Genomic DNA, 16,436 nt, shown 5'->3' with positions numbered 1-16,436 from the left:
AACAAAAGCAAACAATTAGAAATCTGAAGATAGACTATTCTAAGAAAACACCACGGGCAGCACCACACTGTCAAACATAACCTGTACAAAGGGATGGTTTTCTGACCCGTAGTCCACGACCCTTTACAGTGTTCCCAGCCCAATCAGTTTGACTAAAAGGGAAAACCTCCAGGGAAAGAGAAACTCTGAAAGCAGTGTATTTCATTCTCATGTCTTTGAATACAAAACCACTACCTGTGAACTGTTCAGAGTGAAGAGGGTGCCCGTCCACACCAGCATACCCTGCCAGTCCAGTTTGACGGCATTATTTTGCCTCCCTTTGCAATTATTCCCACATTTCCCAAGGAGACACTAATGGACTACTAAAAATAAAATGGAGACGAAGTGAATCACTTAGGATGTTTTGGCTCCCAACTCAAACTGGCTTAAACAAAAAGGAAATGTTGCTGGCTCAAATGCCTGGACTCCTGGAGGAGAAACAGGCTTCAGGGCTGCTTTCTCTGTCTTCCACCCTGTGTGACTTCTTGCTCAGCCTGGAGCCACACCAGACCTCACACCAGCACATAACAACATCCAGAAGAAGACAGAAAGAGGCAGGCACTTCCGGTAGCTGTGTTTTAAGTATGAGAAGACTTCTGCCAGAAGCGCTTGCCAAACTTACTTTGGAGTCTCCTTGGCTAGAGCCAGATTACAGGACCATTGCTGAAGCCAGGCCTCTGACCAGTTAATGCCACTGGGCATCAGCACTGGCTGATGCCTCCTCCCCAGGGAGTGACTCATGCACGGGCATAGTAGGGATGGGCTTGCTCCTAATCAGGGCCCACCCGGGAGCTGGTCAGTTCCTCAACACCAAATATGGGTGGTAGATGGGATGCATAATATGGATTCAACTCTAATATCTGATTGCTAGTATTAGCCGATCATTCTGTGTGTAGAAGAGGAACATATCATAATCATGATGCATTTGTATATTTGTCATATATAAAAGCTAGAGACATAAAAATCAGATGACCAAATGAAAAGGCAAAGTTTTTAAAAACATCTTTCAATACTCCCACTGCTCCAATGAGAAACTTAAAAGACAGAAAGTCAAAGCATGTGGGTCACAGGAAGTATGGTAAAATACTTACTACATTCTTGTGCCATAGCTACAGAAATTTGGACAATAGCATCCACATTAACAATATATAACCTAAAAAGAAAGAAAAGAAAAAATAGTTAAGTACACAAGAAATTTCATTAAAAATAGTTGTATAACTTTGACAAAAGTCTTTTTTTTTTTTTTTTTCCTGGAAAGCAGTAAACCAGCCTTTTAAAAGTAAATAGCTGAACTTAGGGATTAGAAAAAAACATCTGTGGTATTAGAATTCCTCTAGGTATCTTCAAGTTAAAACTATCTGCATCTTTTGTAGATCTGAACACCAACAAACAAATGCATTTTAAACAAATTAACACTGCCCTGGACTGCTCCTTGTAACACTGAAACAAAAGCAATTATTAAACGAACTTCAAAAATCATGTTGTCTAACTCCTACAACACACATCCAATCTACTGAGTCCAATGTAACTTAAAAGCTAGATAAAGCAGCTTCAATTTCTAAATTTCTACACTCAGGGATCTAAGAAAGTGGTCTTGGGGTGGGGGAATGGTAAATGCACATATCCATTCAGATATCTGACACTGCATCTTAGTAAAATCTTTGAATATTCAAATACCTTGAAATGCTAAAGAAACACAGCCACAGAACTGGGACTTTAAGACCCTGGAATGTCTTTTAATATTCAAAAGTGAAAGGTAAGAAATATGTCCCTATCCAGACCTCAGGACAAGTAACAATATAGCAAGTCACATTCAATTCAGAAGGGCTTTAAAAACATAAAACTCTAATGCTGCTGTGGTTTTTCCTGGGGAAGATGTGCCTTGACAAGGCTGAGGACAGCCACTCTCATCTGTCTACAATACCATGCCTAATTTCACTTTCCTCAGTTTATATAAGATTCTGCCATGTTGCTGGCATTAGTTATGGTTTGTAGAAGAACCCCTTCATGGATCACAGAACTGATGTTTCTGAATCGTGATGTGGAGAAGACTCTTAAGAGTCATTTGATGTTCATGTTTTTATGTGAATGTGGATGCCACAGAAAATGAAAACCTAAAAAGGCAGACTATACCATTTTAACAAAGGGTAATAAATAGTGAAGAAGTGACTACACAAAGGAAAAAGGAGGGGTTAGATACCTAAGGATGGTAAATTGTGGGAAGGTGACTAGGAAATGTATGGTGGATAAAACTTGTTTAGTAAGATTTGTTACATAGACTCAAGTGTCTGGAGTTAGAAGAATTATTCTCTTCTCCCTGGTATGGGAGATGGGTGCACCTTCACAAATGGAAATTCATGCCCTGCATTCACACATGAGGACAAAAAGCTCTTCTTGTGTCTGCTGTATCTTGACTTCTTTCAGTACAAAATAATTTTAAAGACAGAGGCAAATTTTGGGGTGACATATTCCAATCCCCCCATTAAAATACAACAAAAGCATTATTATAAGAATCAGAAAGGAAGATATTTGCTGAATATATGTATTAAATACATATAAGACTCATTTAGAATATATAAAAACTCCCACAAAATAAGAAAAAGATGTGTGTGCTAATAAGTAGCTTCAGTCGTGTCCCAACTCTTTGCGACCCTATGGACCACAGATGGCCTGCCAGGCTCCTTTGTCCACGGGATTCTCCAGGCAAGAATACTAGAGTGGAGTGGCATGCCCTCCTCCAGGGGATCTTCGTGACCTGGGGACTGAACCCACATCTCTTATGTCTCCTGCACTGGCAAGCAGGTTCTTTACCACTAGTGCCACCTGGGAAGCCCAAGAAAAAAATAGATTATCTAAAACGGATATAAAAAATGGCCAAAAAGCATATGAAAAGGTGTTCGACATCATTCACTACCATAAAAATACAAATTAAAACCACAATGAGATATAATTACATATTGATCCAAATGGCTAATATGCAAATGTCAGACAACACCAAGTCTTAGGCTGTAAAGCAGTTCAACTCTCAAAAACTACTTGTGTGAACTGGAAAACTGTTTAGCAATATCTAATAAAGCACAATATAAACTATGGCCCAGCAATTTCACTTCTAGGGAAATATTTACTAAGAATGCACATATATAGGTCCTAAAGAAACATATTTTCAATGAAGCCTTACTTGTAATGCCAAAACTCGGTAGCAACTTCTGGAACATTCATATAATGTATACTATACAGCAGGGATCAGTCAATTTTTCCCTGCAAAGGATCAGACAGTAAATATTTGAGGGTTTGCAGGCCATATGGTCTCTGTTTCCTCTTACAACCACTCAATTCTGCCTCTGGAGTAGAAAAGTAGCCAAAGATAGCATGTAAATGAAAGGGCGTGGCTGTGTTCAATAAAACTATTTACAAAGACAGACAGTTTGCACGCCATACAGTAATGAACATAAATGAACCATAACTAATGCAATAACACAGATGAATCTCACAAACATAATATTAAGACAAAGAACCCAGATACATGAGGGAGTATACAACATGATTCCAGTTCAAAAGTAGGTAAAACGATGTAAATCAGAATAGTAGTTACCTTGTGGAGGGGGCAGCAAGCCTGGCGGAGGAGGAGTAAGGGGGAATTCTGGCAGTCTAATAATACTGGATTCTCTGGTTTGAATGGTGGTTTTCCGGTTATACTCAATTAGGGAAACTCATCAAAGTGCTCATTTATAATGCATTTGTCTTTATATGTGTTACACATGAATCAAAAGTGAAACATTTTAATTTTCTTTATAAAGCATCTAGGTCAGTAAAGTGAATGCTTTCTCATAGCTCACTTGCCCAGGACATTGAACACGCTGGGTGCAGTAGTTAACCTTGCACTCTCACTGAGTACAGCCCTGAAGCAATACCCCTTTGTTTAGTGTGGTGTCTGGCTCAGTGGTAAAGAATCTGTCTGCCAATGCAGGAGACACAAGAGACGCAAGTTTGATCCCTAAGTCAGGAAGATTTGATCCCCTGGAGTACAAAATGGCAACCAATTCCAGTTCTCTTGCCTGGAAAATTCCATGGATAGAGGAGTCTGGTGGACTACAGTCCATGGGGTCACAAAGAGTTGGACACAACTGAGCATGCCCCTTTATCTTTCTTTTTTTTTCTTAACTACACTACAACTCAACCTCTGTTTTGAGTCCGTCCCAGGCAGAACTCGGGAGAGTGAACTATGATTAAACAGAACACACAGGAGTGGCAGGAAGAGAATGCAAAACAGAGGGAGAGAGGAAAGTAACAGATGGTGGATCAAGACACTGATGGAAATAAGCCCCTACATTTTAACATAATCTGTTGAATACTCTATACAGAATAGAAAGTAAAGGCAGCAGCTTAGAAACACAATTTGCAAGGTTACTGAACTGGTACTTTGGACAAAAATAATGACATTTTAAAACCTGACCAGGGGTCTTAAAAGACTGTTAAAAGGATTTTGTGTCCAACATAACAATTTATTCCAATCTAATAGGTTAAAGGGGCAGAAAGTTTCAGATTTTCAAGTGAAGAGGCAGATCTGACAGATAAATAGTCTTGCACTTTTTAGGTCTGCATATTTTTTAAACAATTTCTGTACCTTGATTTCATACTACCCCTCTATACTGTGTTAGAAAATGTAATTAGCTATTGTTGACTTCCCAGCAATCACTGGAAGCCATTAAATTACTAAGGTTTTGCCCAAATATATGAGGAGAGGCTGAGAATATAAAAATGCCAGAGATAACAAGATCATGGGCACCACATTCTATTAATACAGGATTATATCACGAGTGAAATAAAGAGTAAAGAAAAAATGAAAAGAACTGAAATCCACTCACTGTACTATATTCACTGTATAATTGATATGTGAAAAAAATGAGTGAAGTGAAAGTCACTCAGTCGTATCTGACTCTTTGCAACCCCATGGACTATACAGTCCATGGAATTCTCCAGGCTAGAATACCAGAGTGGGTAGCCTTTCCCTTCTCCAGGCATTGCAGGCAGATTCTTTACTAGCTGAGTCCAAGAGGAGCCCAAGAATGTTGGGGTGCGTAGCTCACCCCTTCTCCAGTGGATTATTCCAACCCAGGAATTGAACCAGGGTCTTCTGCATTGCAGATGGATTCTTTACCAACTAAGCTAGCTATTAGGGAAGCCCTATGGTTCTTTACCATTCTTTGCATTGCAGGCAGATTGTTTACCAACTGAACTATCAGGGAAGAAAATGAACTAGATGCTAAAAATCCAAAGTTCCTGCCTTTAAGGAGCTCACAGTTACAAAAAAGATGAAAAGCCTATACATCAATAATTTAAATCAAATGTCACAAAAGTTTCACAATATTTACAAGTGCCATGACTTAACAGAAGAGATTTATTAAATGTAGGAGAAGTGAAATGAAAATAGGAGAGGAGGGTGAGGAAAACAAGTCTTTATATAGTAGGGAAAAACTGAAATAAATGGGTTTTGAACAATTAAAAATGGGCAAGACAAGAGGAGGAATAGAGCATCCTTCCAGGCATGGAGCTAGAATATGCAGAGGCATGAATGAGCCAGTAATTCTTGAGAAATATCAGGAAATCTGAAGCTGCCAGAACATGATGTAGAAGGACAAACTAAGACCGAGATGATGGAGGAACTTTTCAATTACACTATGAACTTAGTGTAACTAATTTTATCTTACAGGCATTATGGAACCATCAAGGTGGGAACTGGGGGAATGAGAATGGAATACAAAGAATAGAGGGGGAGTAACAGGTCCCTGGATATATCTTTTTGCATAGTTTTGATGTTTGAAACAATCAGATCAGATCAGATCAGATCAGTCGCTCAGTCATGTCCGACTCTTTGCGACCCCATGAATTGCAGCACGCCAGGCCTCCCTGTCCATCACCAACTCCCGGAGTTCACCCAAACTCACGTCCATCGAGTCAGTGATGCCATCCAGCCATCTCATCCTCTGTCGTCCCCTTCTCCTCCTGCCCCCAATCCCTCCCAGCATCAGAGTCTTTTCCAATGAGTCAACTCTTCGCATGAGGCGGCCAAAGTACTGGAGTTTCAGCTTTAGTATCATTCCCTCCAAAGAAATCACAGGGCTGATCTCCTTCAGAATGGACTGGTTGCTATGTGTTCTCATTGCTACAGGGTTATCATTGCTCCTAGTCTTTGTCAGAGCACAGACCTAGGAAATATATACTCAGAGTATATAGTCAGGATACTAGTTTCCAAAGTAGTTAGGTTAATTCTTCGGTACTCCCTTACTGTGATTACTTATACCTTTGTAATGCAGTTCACTTATTACTGATTGTGTTTCATTCTGAGTTACCGATGGGTAACTCAGACTATCGGTAACTCAGACTATATATAACTCAGACTATTTTATCTCTGAGACTAGAGATAAAATAAACAAAGAAAGGGGAAAAGTCAGAATGAACTGTATGGTGTTAGACTGGAATCAGAGAGATCATGGTTTTAAATATACATTTCAGCAGATACTAAATATTGATAGAGATAGATATGTGTATACATATATATTTCCTAGCTCTGTGCTCTGACAAAGACTAGGAGCAATGATAACCCTGTAGCAATGAGTACACATAGCATTCAAATATTGGCTTCTAAACACCATCCTCCAATAAGTGGAACCAGGACTACTTAGAGAAATGTTTGGCTGCAAAGACAGAGTAGGGAGTGTATCAGATGAACCTAGAACATCCTGTAATACAACAAAGTGTAAAAAACGTGCTCAAAAAAGATAATGGATTTATTGAAAGGACTTTGGAACTAATCTGAAGGTGACAAATCTGGGATAAACTGAGCAAAAATATAAAAGATTAAATTAATACCTTATAACTCACTGCTGCTACTGCTAAGTCGCTTCAGTCGTGTCCAACTCTGCGTGATCCCATCGACGGCAGCCCACCAGGCTCTCCCGTCCCTGGGATTCTCCAGGCAAGAACACTGGAATGGGTTGCTATTTCCTTCTCCAATGCATGAAAGTGAAAAGTGAAAGTGAAGTCACTCAGTCGTGTCTGACTCCTAGCAACCCCACGGACTGCAGCCCACCAGGCCCCTCTATCCATGGGATTTTCCAGGCAAGAGTACTGGAGTGGGGTGCCATTGCCTTCTCCTTATAACTCACAGGATAAAACAAATACCCATGAGTCCATGTTAATAAAAGAAAGTAACTGAATACAAAAATAAATGTGTGAGAAAGTCAAGCTCATTCTTGCAAGAGAATTTCAATTAATTAAGTGTAGAGAAAAATGATGGAATTAGAAAAATCACCATTTGACAAACAGCAAAGATGAAAGAAAACAAGGGAAATATAACAACTAAATGCAATGTTGGATCCGAGACAGGATCATGGTCCAGACATAAGTATTATTAAGATAGGTGACAAAATATGAATAAGGTTTGTAGCTCAATTAACATTTCTGTATAAATGTTAATTTCCTGATTTTGATAAGTTTACTATAGTTATACAAGATATTAGCTTATCTAAATAAAGAGTTCAAAGCAGTGGTCATAAAAATGCTCACTGAACTTGAGAGAAGAATGTGTGAATACAGTAAGAACTTCAACAAAGAGAAAATATAAAAAAGAACCAATCAGAACTGAAGAATATAATAACTGAAAGGAAAACTATACTAGATGAAATCAACAGATTAGATGATGCAGAAAAACAAATCAATGATCTGGAAAACAGGTAGCAGAAATCACCAAAATGGAAGAGCAAAAACACAAAAGAATTTTTAAAAATGAAGACAGCTTAAGGACTCTCTGGAACATCAAACATAGTAACACACATACAGGTCCCAGAAGCCAATGAGAGAAAGTACTTCTGCAGTTACCAGAGAACTTTCCTAACCTGACAAAGGAAACAGATGTCCAAATTCAAAAAGCAAAAGAGATCACCAAAAAAGATAAACTTAAAGAGATCAAACCCCAAGACACATCATAATTAAAATGTCAAAAGTTAAATATAATAAGAGAATCTTAAAAGGAGCAAGAGAAAATAACTAGTTATGTACAAGGGAATCCCCATAAGACTATCAGCTGATTTTTTAGCAGACACTTTACAGGCCACAAGAAAGTGGTACAATATGTTCAAAGTGCTTCAAGGAAAAAACTTAGAGAATACTTTACCTGGCAAGGTTATCATTCAGATTAAAAGCTTCACAGATAAGCAGAAGCTAAAGGAGTTCATCACCACTTAATCTGCCATTCAGCAAATGCTAAAGAGACTTAAATTTAAAAGGAAAAAAAAAAGGTCATAACTAGAAATGAAAATATACGAAAGGCGTTTTGTAATAATCTTTATAAGAAAAGAAGCTGAAAAAGGCCACAAAGAAGTCTCAATAAATTTAAGACCAGTGAAATCCTATCAAGTATCTTTTCCAAATACAACAGTGAGAAGCTAGAAATAAATAAGAAAACTGGAAAAAAGGCAAACACATGGCAACTGAACAACATACTAGCAAACAATCAATGGGGCAATAAAGACATAAAAAATACCCTGAGACAAATTAAATGTTGGAAGTTGCATTTAACTATGGGACACAGTAAAAACAATTTTAAGACTGAAGTTTACAGTGATATAGGCAAAGTTACTAGAATGAAGGAGATAACAAAGATCAGAGTGGGAATAAAAAAACAGAGACCAAAAAAATAGAAAAGATCAACATAAGAGATGACTCTTGGAAAATATAAACAAAATTGACAAACCTTTAGTCAGACTCATCAAGAAAAAAAAAAGGCTCCAAATAAATAAAATCAGAAAGGAAAGAGATGTTACAACTGATACCACAGAAATATAAAGGATCATAAGAGACTCCTACAAACAATTATATGCCATCAAAATGGAAAACCAAGAAGATATTGATAAAATGTTTAAAACAATATTCCAAGAACCAGGAAGAAAGAGAAAACTCAACTAGACCAAATTATTAGTAATGAAACTGAGTCAGTAATTTTAAAACCTTCCACTAAATAGAAGCCCAATAGTCTAGAAGCAGACTAGATGACTTCCTAAAGCGAATTCTACCAAACATTTAAAGCAGAGTTAAAACCTATCCTTCTCAAACTATTCTGAAAAGTCGAAGAGGAAAGTTTCTAAACTCATTCTACAAAGCTAGCATTACCCTGATACCAAAAACAGCCAAAGACACTACCCCCCCCCAAAAAAAATTATAGGCCAATACCCATAAGTGAAGGTGACCAAGCAGTACAAACATCCAGTTATAAAGTAAGTAAGTCATAATGATGGAATGTACAGAATTGGGAATATAGTGAATAATACCACAGTAACTTTAAATGGTGACAGATGGTAATTACAGTGATCACTCATAAAGTACATAAATGTGGTATCACTATGCTGTACACTTGAAATAAATATTATAACTGTATATTAATCATACTTCAATTAAAAACAAAGAATTCAAGACCAGATGTTAGACGTGTTTATTGCTCTCATGGACTACTCTCAGGAACTCTTAGTGACAGAGCTAGGGAATACAGTGGACCCTCCATAGCCATGGGTTACACATCCAACCCAGATTCATCCAAACATGGATGGAAAATATCGGAGGGGAAAGTCCAGAAAGTTCCAAAAGCAAAATGTGAATTTGCCCTCCACAGCATGTACATGTTATTCACAACTATTTATATAGCATTTATATTGCATTAGGTATTACAAGTAAACTAGAAATGAAAAGTTTAAGGGAGGAAGGATGTGCACAGGTTACATTCAAATATTATGCTTTGTTATATAAGGGACTTGAGCATCCTCAGATTTTGTATCTGTGAAGGTCCCACAGATGCTGAGGGACAGATGTGTGTATGTGTTTCTACATATATACATACACACACGTCTACATCCATAGAATTCTTTAAGGAACTCAATCAAGCTATTATACATAAAGTTTACATGAAAAGCCAAAGGTGTGAGAAGAATCAAGACACTCCATAAGACAACAGTAGTAAGGGACTTATCCTACCAATGATCAATTACAACACAGCAGTAATTACAAATAAACACAGAAAGTTGAATTATTTAATATTGGGACTTGCACACATGTTTATCCACATGGGGGAAAATTAAATTGAATACCTATTCCACTCTCTGTATTAAAGTCATTTCCAATTTAACTGAAGACATGTGTGTAAAAGGCAAGATTATAAAAATTTTAGTAGACAATAAATGTAGATTTTATGGTCTCAGAATAGGTTAACAACATAAGAAAGAAAAACCATAAAGAAAAATAGTAAATTTGTTCTGCATCACAGTAAAGAACTTAGGTTCATCAAAAAAAGATCATAAAGAAAATATAAGGATAAACCACAAGTTAGAAAACACATAACCAGCAAAATATAAGTATCTAGAATATATCTCTTAAAAATTTGTAAGAGAGACAATCCAATAGAAAAGTAGACAAAAAATTATAAAAGAAAAGGAAATACAAATCAAAACCACTATGAGGTACCATTTCACACCAGTCAGAATGGTGCGATCCAAAAGTCTACAAGCAATAAATGCTGGAGAGGGTGTGGAGAAAAAGGAACCCTCTTACACTGTTGGTGGGAATGCAAACTAGTACAGCCACTATGGAGAACAGTGTGGAGATTCCTTAAAAAACTGAAAATAGAACTGCCTTATGATCCAGCAATCCCACTGCTGGGCATACACACTGAGGAAACCAGAAGGGAAAGAGACACGAGTACCCCAATGTTCATCGCAGCACTGTTTATAATAGCCAGGACATGGAAGCAACCTAGATGTCCATCAACAGATGAATGGATAAGAAAGCTGTGGTACATATACACCATGGAGTATTAGCCATTAAAAAGAATACATTTGAATCAGTTCTAATGAGGTGGATGAAACTGGAGCCTATTATACAGAGTGAAGTAAGCCAGAAAGAAAAACACCAATACAGTATACTAACACATATACATGGAATTTAGAAAGATGGTAACAATAACCCTGTGTACGAGACAGCAAAAGAGACACTGATGTATAGAACAGTCTTATGACTCTCTGGGAGAGGGAGAGGGTGGGAAGATTTGGGAGAATGGCATTGAAACATGTGTAATATCCTGTATGAAACAAGTTGCCAGACCAGGTTCGATGCACGATACTGGATGCTTGGGGCTGGTGCACTGGGACGACCCAGAGGGATGGTGTGGGGAGGGAGGAGGGAGGAGGGTTCAGGATGGGGAGCGTATGTATACCTGTGGCGGATTCGTTTTGATGTTTGGCAAAACTAATACAGTGTTTCAGGTTTAAAAATAAAATAAAATAAAAAAAAAAAGCTCCTTAAAGTAAATAATGCTTTGTGCTTTTAGTAATTACAGGAAGACAAAAACATCTTTACACACCTATCAGTTTGACTAAATTTAAGAAGTCAGACAATGTCAAGGGTGTGGCAAAGATAGGGAGCAATGGAAATAGTCAGAATCCACTGGGAGTCATATGCTGGAACAATCACTTTGAAAACTGTCCGGCACAGACATACTCAATCAGCAAGCAATTTCACTCCTGAGTTTATGGTCACCCGGAGAACTGTCACTCAGAGACAAATACAATTATTCACAGCCACAGAAAACTGCAAACACCCCAAATTCCACCAGTAGAATAAATAGGAAAACAAATTATAGTGAAGTCGCTCAGTCGTGTCTGACTCTTTGCAACCCCATGGACTGTAACCTACCAGGCTCCTCCATCCATGGGATTTTCCAGGCAAGAATACTGGAGCGGGTTGCCATTTCCTTCTCCAGGGGATCTTCCCAACCCAGGGATCGAACCTGGTTCTCCCGCACTGCAGGTAGACTCTACTGTCTGAGCCACCAAGGAAGCCAAACTATGACTTTGCAATAGTATCAGTGAACTCTAACGCTAAATGCACCAGTAAAGAAAAAGTCAGGGGAATAATATCCTCAAACACTTCTTCAGAAAAAGATTAGTGATAAACCTAATTTTAAAAAATTAGATTACAAGCTCACAGAAGGCTGGATCAATACTCATTAACAGTCATTAAAGCCTTCCCATAGTTTTTTTCCTTAGAATTGTTGAATGTTTCCAAGATACAAACAATTAAGTCCTCCAAGAGATAACAGTATAACTTTCTATAGTTTTGAACACAATATTTAGTCCACGGCAAACACCAGATTAATAAAAGAAAACCACAGATCTCGTTTAGTTATTTAAGAAGACCATACTTAAAATTCCCAAAGTCTGTTGAAAACACTTGCCAAGGCACCATCTATCTTATGGTTTTTCAAATTTTTTCTCTATGTATTTAAAGGAAAAAAAAATGTTACTCTGTTACTCCACTACCAAGATGAGATTACTTGTAAGAACTTAAACCAATTAGACTATGAATTCATCTAAAAATATATATTAGAAACAGTACAACTTTCTATCTCGTCCTGTCCAAACAAACAAACAAACAAAAAAACCCATCTTTTCAATTCAGTACAACACATTTAAAAACAAAACACTCATGTAAGTAAAACACTCTGAGTTTTATCTGCAATCCTCTGATAGCAATGAGCTCTGATGACACCATGTTCTAAGCTGACTCGGCCAAGGTTAGAGTACAGTGTGCCCAGGAACCTCTTAAGTATCCTCAGACCAAAAGGTTTTTCATACTTTATAAAATTAACTTGAAAAATTTGGAAAAATCACAAGCTGTGCATTTAAATTTGGCATCTAAGATGCAATCTATTCTCCATGATTTTAAATGTTATATAATTAGTGTTCAGAATTTAGAATATCTTGGTCCACATTTTATACAGGTGGGTGTATGTACAAAAGCTTTAAAACAGATGGTAAGTTCCATAGAGACATTAAGTGGCAGTTCTAACTGATTCAGCTCTAATTCATTTTGTTTGCTTTCTAACAATGCTCTTCGAAAAAGAGCAATCCCAGAGCCCGCAGAAAAGATTTCTATTTTTAAGCAGAGGTGACAATCTTTACTTATGTAAGAAGAAATTATACAGGTTAGCAGAAGACATGAAATGCACTCGAATCCACTACAGACACGTCAAGGGAAACTTCCGTTCTCAGGGGTATATACTTCCTGTGTCAGTCTAACCAAATTTATTGAGCCATAATTTTGCCACACGAATTCTCCATTCTTTCCTTCAGAGCACAATGGATCATCAGGAGGGTTCAGGATGGGGAACACATGTATACCTGTGGCGGATTCATTTTGATATTTGCAAAACTAATACAATTATGTAAAGTTTAAAAATAAAATAAAATTAAAAAAAAAAAAAAAAAGAAGAAGGCAATGTTTGCTTTCCTCTCTACAGTGGCAACCGTGCATCTGGCCTGAACGCTAAATAGCCAGGTTCTTTACGAAATTCTTGAAAGTCAGCCAACATACAGATCTTTTCACTCAAAATAAGCAGGAAGGAAACAGACTCAAATCGTAATCATCATATTTAGCTACTCAGAATGGGGGAGAACAGCCTTACAGACGACCTTTCCAGATGACTTGTAGTTTACCAGCAGTTTGAAGGCCAGGAACCCACACATCTTCTGGGGAAGTCCACTCTACCCCATGTGGCTGGCCCACCCACAACGGCACCCATCAACTGGAGCCCACAGGCACAGGTGGAGAGACTGTCCGCAATGCTGAATTCAACCTTCTGGTCCCCTCGCTTACTGCGAACAAGTCTACCATAAGCAACTGAAAGGGGTTAGAATTTGCTACTCAGAAACATACCATTTTGGCATACTGACTATTCTGAGATAGAGGCACTAAAACAACAGGTGCAAGAAAGGCACTCGGATCTCCCCTTTTCTTCCTGAAAACAGGAGACAAAACACTCCCGTGTGAAACATGCTCTCCCTGCACCTGGAGGAAAAGCACATTTTGATGACAGAGACAGGGAGTCGAGGCTGAGAAGAATCTGCATAATCAAATCTTTTAAAAATTAACCTTATCTCCCCTTAACCTCCGCCTACATATCTTTGTTATTTTTTCACAATCGGTACTCATTGTTCAACTTGATATATAAACATTAGGCCTAATTGGTTCTCTGGGTCTTTATTTTCCTATGAAAATCCCCACGTACATGTTAAAAATTTTTTTATAATCTTTCCCCCTATTTTACCTCCCCTACACAATCATCACTCTAAGGAAAGCAGCAACATGGAAAAACATACTAAATTCAAGAACCTGAAGAAAAAGAGTCACCACAAGAAAACAAACATGTTTTTAAAAGAATAAAGTTTCTCCAAAAATTCAAGAAAATATGATATCAGTTTAAAAAATCAAAGATAAAATGATTACTTGGGGTTAAAATAAGAATGTGAAAGTGAATGTCACTCAGTTGTGTCTGCCTCTGCAACCCCACGTACTATACAGTCCATGGAATTCTCCAGGCCAGAATACTGGAGTGGGTAGCCTTTCCCTTCTCCAGGGGATCTTCCCGACCCAGGAATTAAACTGGAGTCTCCTGCATTGCAGGCAGATTCCTTACCAATCTGATAAACTGGGAAACAAAAGTATGAAGGGTGATCAGTATCAGATCATGGAACTCTGTAGCTGGATTCTATACCTTGGATCCCATCCCAGTGGACATTCTGGGCTCTACCCATTATCCTCTTCCTTTCTGCTAAGAAACATGTTCCAATCTCCATTAATTTATAAAAAGTTTATTTATCTCTTGACCCAAAACACTCCTCCAAAATAAAGAAGTAATGAGGTAAGAAGATGTCCATGGTGACTCGGAAGTTCCTGGCTTAAATAACCAAATGGATGGTTCTCCCATTAAAGGAACAATGAAATAAAAAAAGCCTGGGGAGGGTGGGGGAGAACCTAATGATGACATACAACATTTAAAGTGTCTTTACAGAAAGACACTGTTATAACAGCCTGTGTTCTGAACTTGGTCCACGGGCATGTTTTCTTTGGCCCATGCAGTACTTAACAAAAATTCAACCCGTCCTTGAAAATTTACGGTATTTACCATGCAAATCCTGATTTACAGCTTCTCTTGAGAAACTGGGAGTCTGGTAACTTTGGGCCCAACATTCCCAGATAGCAACAAAGGCCAGAGCCAAACAGCCTGCATGGGGACTGCAGGCTCCTGCTCTCCACCATCTCCAAGATTGCCTTCCTGACCCTGAGTCTATGTCAACAGCCACTTATCACCCCACTAACACTATTGTTTTTCTTAGTGTAGAAAAACATTTTTTTTTTCCTTACTCAAAGACCTGCTTTTTACTCATTTACATTGTTGCCCAGGCTCTTAAGCTGGTGAATCTGCTGTAACACAAGAGAGTCAAGAAACAGTGGAAAACGTGGGTCTCTGGCTGGTAAGAGAAGACAGGGCTACAGCTGGGGTTTAAGCTGGCTTTGAAATAGGTGGCTGGATGGCATCACCGACTCGATAGACATGAGCCTGAGTGAACTCCAGGAGTTGGTGATGGACAGGGAGGCCTGGAGTGCTGTGATTCATGGGGTCGCAAAGAGTCGGACACGACTGAGCGACTGAACTGAACTGAACATGGAAAAAGGCTGCGCTCACAAAAGAGAATGTTTAAAAGGGGATAGTAACTATGGATGGAACTTTAGGAAATGCCCATAATTCAAGTCAGTAAAAGAAAGGATAATAGTAACAAATATAGGGAAAAAAATAGAATGGGAAAGATTAGAGATTTCTTAAAAGAAAACTGAAGATATCAAGGAAACATTTCATGCAAGAATGGACACAATAAAGGACAGAAACAGCAAGTACCTAACAGAAGAAGAAGAGATTAAAAAGAGGTGGCAAGAACACACAGAGGAACTATGCAAAAAAGGTCTTAATGACTGGGATAACCATGATGACATGGTCACTCACCTAAAGCCAGACATCTGGGAGTATTAAGTCAAGTGGGCCTTACAAAGCATTACTACAAAGCTAGTGGAGGTGATGGAATTTTAAATATAAAATTCTAAAAGATGATGCTGTTAAAGTGATGCACTACACACACACACACACACATGTCAGCAAATTTGGAAACTCAGCAGTGGCCACAAGACTGGAAAAGGTCAGTTTTCACTCTAATCCCAAAGAAGGACAATGTCAAAGAATGTTTAAACTATTGTACAATTATGCTCATTTTACATGCTAGCAAGGTAATGTTAAAATCCTTCAAGCTAGGCATCAACAGTATATGACCTGAGAACTTCCAGATGTGCAAGCTGGGTTTCAAAGAGGCAAAGGAGCCAGAGATCAAATTGCCAACATTCACTGGATCATGGAGAAAGCAAGGGAATACCAGAGAAACATCTACTTCTGCTTCACTGACTATGCCAAGCCTTTGATTGTGTGAATCACAACAAGCTGTGGAAAATTCTTAAAGAGATGGGAA

At 38.2% G+C, this 16,436-nt stretch overlaps 1 protein-coding gene across 47 annotated transcripts in view; it reads right to left on the bottom strand.

The window, feature by feature from the left end:
- The window catches only part of SIPA1L1 (signal induced proliferation associated 1 like 1), a 512,605-nt gene that overhangs the window by 195,102 nt on the left and 301,067 nt on the right, over positions 1-16,436 (bottom strand). For 37 of the 47 annotated variants that reach the window (XM_055538504.1, XM_055538534.1, XM_055538533.1 and 34 more), the window contains one exon: positions 1,131-1,192. The exons of 4 other annotated variants lie outside the window; for them this stretch is intronic. The gene's annotated coding sequence lies outside the window, so the exon portion shown is untranslated. Of the gene's footprint in view, positions 1-1,130; positions 1,193-3,217; positions 3,298-6,909; positions 7,045-16,436 lie in introns of all 47 variants that reach the window. 6 more of the 47 variants (XM_055538522.1, XM_055538523.1, XM_055538525.1 and 3 more) reach the window with 2 other exon arrangements.

Source organism: Bubalus kerabau, chromosome 10, assembly GCF_029407905.1.
Source record: "Bubalus kerabau isolate K-KA32 ecotype Philippines breed swamp buffalo chromosome 10, PCC_UOA_SB_1v2, whole genome shotgun sequence".
Taxonomy (NCBI): domain Eukaryota; kingdom Metazoa; phylum Chordata; class Mammalia; order Artiodactyla; family Bovidae; genus Bubalus; species Bubalus kerabau.
Note: the sequence above shows the minus strand (reverse complement) of the source record. Positions and strands in the feature narration are given on the sequence as shown.